The sequence below is a fragment of the Sinocyclocheilus anshuiensis genome, unplaced genomic scaffold, assembly GCF_001515605.1.
Source record: "Sinocyclocheilus anshuiensis isolate Anshui unplaced genomic scaffold, SAMN03320099.WGS_v1.1 scaffold2204, whole genome shotgun sequence".
Classification (NCBI taxonomy): domain Eukaryota; kingdom Metazoa; phylum Chordata; class Actinopteri; order Cypriniformes; family Cyprinidae; genus Sinocyclocheilus; species Sinocyclocheilus anshuiensis.
Window position 1 is genome coordinate 99,044 of NW_015544264.1, and position 5,869 is coordinate 104,912.

Below are 5,869 nucleotides of genomic sequence, written 5' to 3' on the forward strand. Positions count from 1 at the left end.
AGAGCCAGGACAATTTTTAATATAACTCCGACTGGATTCGTCTGAAAGAAGAAAGTCATATACAGCTAGGATGCCTTGAGGGTGAGTAATTCATGGGCTAATTTTCATTTTTGGGTGAACTAACCCTTTAAGTGCCTCAGAACCAATCAAACAGAACGAAGTCTCTGATTCACGAAGTCTTGCTGCACATATGAGAAACATCTCTTTGTTTATACAAAACAAGTCAAACTGGGAGACAAACCTGGACATCATCTTCCTCAGACGAGAATGACATGACAGTAAGAGGATAAATCTCACAGAGCATTTCATATTTCTCCCCAAAATTCAAAGAAAAGTCACTTTTTTGTACAATGCAGTGGCCCCTGATGAGACGCTCCTCTGAGGCCAAGGCTGAGACGTTGGTTAAGCACCGCAGGGATTGTTTAGTACAGATGAGTTCATCGTCTCTGGATGTTTGTCAGAGGTAATTCTGCTCTCTCTTTGTGTTTATCTGCTCCTTCAGGACAGAGAGACGCTGATACTGCGCAGGAGCGTCCATCAGCCTCCACTGGAATAATGACAGGAACAACAGCACTTACTCCACTGAACATCACACTCATTTCAGTGAAAGGAGAGGAAACATCTTACAGTATTTCTGCTGCATCTCATCTGTAACTTATGTAGTATATCAGAATTTCAACTTTTATCTCATAATTATGAATTTTTCTTATAACTTCGACTTTTTGTGATTATATACCTCATAATTTCAACTTTTTATATCTTAATTATGACTAATTAATTGTCATAATTTTTACTTTTTATCTCATGATTATGAAATATCTCATAATTTCGACTTTTTGTGATTATATACCTCATAATTTCAACTTTTTATAATTATGACTACGTTTGTCATAATTTTGACTTTGTATCTCATAATTATAACTTATCTCATAATATCAACTTTGTCATAATTATGATTTTTTTATCTCATAATTTCAACTTTTTATATCTTAATTATGACTAATTAATTGTCATAATTCTTACTTTTTATCTCATGATTATGAAATATCTCATAATTTTGACTTTCTGTGATCATGATTATCTACCTTTACAATTTCAACTTTTAATAATTATGACTAGGTTTGTCATAATTGTGACTTTTTGTCTCATAAATTATCTCATAATAGCAACTTTGTCATAATTATGACCTTTTAACTCATAATTTCAACTTTTTATATCATAATTATAACTAATTATAAACTATAACCTATTTATAGTTATAAACTATAACTTATTTCATAATTATGAGTTCTTTTTATTATGTGAATTTTATTGGAGAACCATTATAATTTGTTACTTTTTATGTCATAATTATGAAATATCAAATAGTTGAATTTTTGACTTTCTATGGCACAATTTTTACTTTTTATATCATAATTATGACTTATCTCATAATTTCGATATGTTCATAATTATGACTTTCTATGCCATCGTCTCAACTTTTTATCTCATAATTATGACTGTCATAATTTCGACTTTTTTATCTCATAATTATTACATTTTATACCATTTTTATGTCATTCCTATGTGTTGGAAATGGGTTTTCATAGTTAATGAAACATTAATAGCAAAAAAAAAACATTTTTTACCAAATTAATTAATCTCTAGATTTGGGACCCCATGAAATATTAAGAGGTTTTTAATATTTCAGAGACAGTAATGAGGACTGTTGACCCCATATTCAAATTTAATAATTACATGCAGAATTTATGATGTCGCTCTATCCTGTGAACTGATGTAGGACTGAAACCTGAAATTTCATCTGCAGATAGAAACAAAGTTCATCTCTGCTGAAATAAGTTCAAGACACGCTGGACCACAAAACAGATGAAACACACTGAAGGATGGGCCCAAGCCACCTAGCAACCACATAGCAACCACCCTCGATGTGGCGGTGAGTTTTGCTCAGGCACATTTTGTTCACAATCTAGTTGAGTCCAATAAATAAAGTGCAGAGGATCTGATGGAAACACGGCTCCAGCGGTGTAATGATCGCTCCGCTGCACGCGGCAGATTGAGAGATGCGGATCCGTGCAGTTCACATAGCAACCAAAACCTCCAACCTCTGGAGTCCGGTCCGCTGGGGATTCTGGGAAGCTCGTCTGTCGGATCTGGCAGCCACTCGGGCGTTTGCCGGATCGGCTCCGTCTTTCCATTCACACAAGTGTTTTCTTCCTTCTTCAGAACTGACAATGATCTCAAAAATGCAGAAGGAAGAACCATCGCATTTAGTGCCATTTATAACAGCCTCCTTTTAGAAGTAATTAGAAAAGATGGCAGCTCAGGATGCAGCGCAGCAGCAGGAAGAACATGAAACACACTAACGAGCTTGTAATATTGATCAGCGCGCGGCCTGAGATCAGGTGACCTCACTTTCACAGGCCACATTAATTGTTAATATTAGCAGACTGAAGATCTCCGTCTGTCTCCTGAAACGAGAGCCGATCCCGATGAATGTCCCGGTATCACTGGCAGCAGCAGCAGTGGTGCGATGGCTCTTTAATTCGGCCCCTGGAGGAACATCTTCAGTCAAACAGCGTTTACAGGGGCCCGGGGACCGAATGAGACACGGACACCTGCAGAGGTGATGAACACATACAGTATGTAACACTACAATTCAGCAGTTAAATCTAGAGATCATGGAGTGTGTTTTTCCGTTGCCATCAGCTGAATGTGACTCCGCTCGTTCACTGTGATTCCTGCAATATCTCATACGATTCTCCAGAGGCTGGAAAGACACATACGCGCTTAATTAAAGCTGAAATATTATCACCCGCCCATGACATTTCATCTGTACCTATGAAACCTTTCTCTGTGTATTGACATTTGCCGGCACTTATGGTGTCTGACATTTAGGATAATCTCAATTAATCTGAGCGCCCCATCAAGATAATCAGATTAAAGTCAAACTCACGGCTTCAGGGACACAAACACTTGCAGATATGGCAGTAAATCATATTTGCGGTTATATATGTGGCAATGCAAATTCCAAGTTTATTTACAATACGCCAGAGTGCTGCCAAACACTCTATTCACATTCATCACCTCATTCGTTTTGATGTATCATAAAGTTTGAAATCAGTTTTGTTTGACTCCAGATCATCTGGAGAGATTAAACTCATTCATCGCATTCACTGAATCCAGATCAGTGTTATTTCAGCATCAAGTAGACTTATTATAGTTAACTAACACTAAAACAAACAAAAAATGTTATGTGAAATAATTTTAATTAAAATAAAATGTAAAAAAAATCTTATTTCAGCTTGTTGCTAAGGCAACATTCTCATTTTCATTTAGTTTAACTTGATGTACTAAAATTGAATAAAAATGTATTTAAAAACACATTTTAAAGAACTAATGCAAATAACAAGAACACACTACAAAGTACTTGAACATAAAATAAAATGAAAACAGAAAAAATAAAAACTAATTCAAAATATGAACAAAACTATAACAGTATTTTAATGTTACTAAAATAACAATATCAATAACAACATCGTTTTTAATAATATTTTGATCTAGTTTTTATTTTAGAATTTCCTTTTATTGTAATTTTAGTCAAAGTTTTAATTTAAGCTATTTAGTATGTTTGCATTTTTATGTCTGTATAATTTTTATTAATTTCATTTCAGTTTGTTTTTCCATCAAGTTAAACTAAATTTAAAAACAGAGAAATGTTGCAACAAGCTAAAACATAAAATACATTTAAGGTTTATTTTATTTTAGTTAAAGATTTTATTTCAAGTAAATTTTAACTTTTATTTAAAGTAAGTAAAATGTTTATTTTTTTTGTGGTGTTAGTTTTACGTAATTATGATCCGTATGTTTTCATCAGGCGTAAAGTGAATCCATCAGGTGAGTTTAATGTTTGCGATGGACTTCGGTTTCTTTTTTTTGCTCCAGCCTGGAGAAAAATAAAACCTAAAAGAGTCCAAATGAGTCTCTGCATGAATTTTTAATTGCATTTATCTGAGCCAGAATATGAGCCTGTATAATAACACGCTCTCCATCCGTCCTCCACACTCAGCTGCTTGTTTGCTTCATTTGGACTGAGATTCAGGTCAAATCCATCATGACACTCTCGTGCTATTCTGCGTCGCAGTTTAACAGATCATTTGCTGACAGATCCCACAGCAGTTCAGTTTGGCTTTATGCTGCGACACGTTCCTCCATAACTCATACAATGAAGAGTTACGCCTTTAAAAGACAATATTGATACTTTTATTGATTCATTTGGGACTACAGAGGAAATATAATCTAGAAAACAGAACTTTGATGTAAGAATCTGCTGGAAAATATCACTTTCATTGTGCACAAAATGGCTAAATCAACTTAACATGCAAAAAAAATGATGTTCTTGTTTTCCAGTACAAAATATCTCAATCTAAATGACGTTTATGCTTAAAACGAGAACAAATATCTATTAATGAGGTCAGAAAATCAACTGAATTTAAAGGGAAAACATGATGATTTTTCTAACTCCACTGTGTTCTTGTTTTAAGCAAAAACTCACTTCATTTTGATGCATTTTTGTGAAAACAAGGCTGCCATTCAATCATTTTGCTTGTATGTTGATTTAAGGATGTTTAGATATTTGCACTGGAAAATGACAAAAACAGTACATAAAAACATGTTAATATCGACTCTTTCATTGATGTATTTTGGGTTAAAGAGGGAAAGTAGGAAGGTTTGCGAACATAATCTGGAAAGGATTTTGATTCTATTATAGTTATGAATTTGCAGGAAAATGTCACTTTTATCTGTGCACAGAATGACTTGAGAAGCAAGCAAACCGTACAATTTAGATGCTAAATAAAAGCTGCTGAATGCAAAAAAAATTGTTTTCTGGTTTAAAAAAAAAACACACGAGTTGATTAATTTTGTATTAATTTTAATTCATTTTTATTAATTGTAATAATTAATTAATTTTGCTTAAAAGAAGAACAAATAATCACCAATACGGTCAGAAAAATAATGAATGAATTGTATTTTTCTGACCCCACTGGTAGATTACTGCAATTATACAAAATATATATATATATAAAATAATTGCTAATCTGTAAAGAAACTAAGATTGAATATCTTAATATTGATTCGTGAACGTTTAGATATGTGTACTGTTAAACAAGACAAAAGAACGTGATTTTTGCATCCGTCCTGTTAGGATTGAGTTCATCCAGAGATTTAAGTCAAGCTTTCATTAAGATCTGCCTCCTGGGGCCGGGACGTTTCAGTCGATTCAGCGTCAGTGTTGAGTTTCACGATCCTCACATCCTCACACACCGCTGCATCACACACTCATCAAACAACTCCAGCTTAGTTTTCGCTCATGCAGCAGGAGTTTCTCAAAGAGGCCACATTAAGGGAGAGATCTTCTGTGCATGTGTTTGCATGACATTAAACGCTTGTTCTCGTTGTGATGACCTTGTTTTAATGTGACGCACAGATCAAGAGAAGACCGAGGGGTCAAAGGTCACAGTCTGATCCTGAGCTGTTGCCATGGCGTCAGGAGACTAACCTCAACCAGCAGGTCAAAGGTTAGACTGGTTAGTTTCAGTAATTTGCCCCTGCTGGTGGATACAGTTACTACATTACAGAAGAAAAAAAACATTTTCATTAATATCAGTTTTGCAAGAGATATGTATCTATAAATATCTATCTATATATATTATATTATTATATCTATTATTAATTGATCGATTTTATTAAAAAAAATATATATTTTTTTTTTGGTGTGAATAAGAAGCAATCTATAAGCCAAAAAAAAGTGTTTGTGCTGATTATTTATTTATGCATTATTGTTATTTGATTTTTATTTTTTATTTTATTT

At 33.8% G+C, this 5,869-nt stretch overlaps 1 protein-coding gene across 1 annotated transcript in view; it reads right to left on the reverse strand.

Annotated features, from left to right (window-relative positions):
- Positions 1–5,869, reverse strand: part of LOC107698009 (monocarboxylate transporter 2-like) — a 41,889-nt gene that overhangs the window by 1,456 nt on the left and 34,564 nt on the right. Inside the window, exon 7 of the transcript XR_001635292.1 lies at positions 2,837–2,845. The gene's annotated coding sequence lies outside the window, so the exon portion shown is untranslated. The remainder of the gene's footprint in view (positions 1–2,836; positions 2,846–5,869) is intronic.